This window comes from Arachis ipaensis, chromosome B08 (assembly GCF_000816755.2).
Source record: "Arachis ipaensis cultivar K30076 chromosome B08, Araip1.1, whole genome shotgun sequence".
Lineage (NCBI taxonomy): Eukaryota > Viridiplantae > Streptophyta > Magnoliopsida > Fabales > Fabaceae > Arachis > Arachis ipaensis.
This window is the reverse complement of record NC_029792.2, coordinates 8444099-8445635: the sequence shown is the minus strand read 5'-3', so window position 1 is coordinate 8445635 and position 1537 is coordinate 8444099.

The following is a 1537-nucleotide window of genomic DNA, read 5'->3' as shown; positions in this document are numbered from 1 at the left end:
TGTAACGTAACATAGACATATATTAGAATAATCCTATATGTGTGTAATAATTCATTATTGTATATATTTGTGTGTGTTCATAAATATAGGTAACTTTTCACAAGAATATACTTTAAGATTATTTAAAGTATTTAGACTATGTTAATTTTAAAACTTATTAAGTACTTAGTGAAAATCTGCACTAAAATAAATGTGTTAAACTAGCCAAATATTTTTAACACAGATTGAATATGTGCAAAATCGGAAGTGTATGTATGGATGTATGTGTATGGGATACGGGGATAGTAGAATATGAGTTGGAAACTTGGAATGAATGGCGCATAAAGAGACATATACATACGTCGTATCTGTTGGACACGAGTAGGTTTAGTAATAAGGGTCTCACGGGATGGTTCCATGTTTCATGTTTGGGCTAAAAATAGGGTTCATGTAATAATTTAAAGTTTTCAATTTTGCACAGCTGTAAGTATAGGGGAGTATCACGGTACTGTAGCACTTCACTTAATTATCCCATAGTTATTTAATCTATCCGCGTATTTAATGGCTATTTAATGACTTAGGTTCACACACTACCTGTTAGGGGTGTGCATGGGTCGGGTGAAACCGAGTTTGATATGACCCAGATCCGGCTCGAAATATATACCGGGTCTATTTGTTAGACCCGAACCCGACCCTATACCCGATGAAATCTATACACTTTCGGGCCACGATTATACCGGGTAAAAACCGGGTGAAAACCGGGCCGTTAACATTATATTACCTTGATACCTTCTTGAAAGTTAGCATGTAAAAATATCCAAATTTCCAAGACTCCAACCATTATTTGACATGATAAAATTCACTTAGAAAAATATAATAAGAACTAACTCTTCTCTAAAATTAAAGTATAACCATAATCAATACTAATATTGTCTAATAACACCAAATATTTAAATCAATACAAATAACATAAGATTATGCATTAGTCTAAAGTCTTATGCATTTTAAACATAAAACATTAACTTATAGTCTTATATATAATGACTAATAACACAAAATATTAAGGTTTATAATACTTAAATTTCACATAATAATAGCTATCATCCATCACTAATAACACAAAATATTAATTGTGTATGATGACCGGGCCACCGGGCCGATTTCGGGTGACCCGAGCTATGGCCCGGACCCGACCCGAAATAATGACCGGGTCTACTTTTGAGACCCATACCCGACCCTAGACCCGATGAAATCATATCAAATTAGCCCCTAAAGTGTTCGGGGCCGGGCCGAGTCTTCGGGCCGGGCCGGGCCATGCACACCCCTACTACCTGTTACAATAATGTTGACTTAGAAGTTAGAATTATTAGTACAGTTGCAAGCGTGTATTTGGTTTGTATTTTTATTTTTTATTTTTAAAATTTTTAATTTTTTAAAATAGTTTTAATATTTAATTTTATTTTTAATATTTTTATTGATTTAATTTTATTTTTAACGTTTTTAATTTATTTTAAAAATATTTTTAAATATTTTTAATTTATCTTTAAAATTTTTAGAT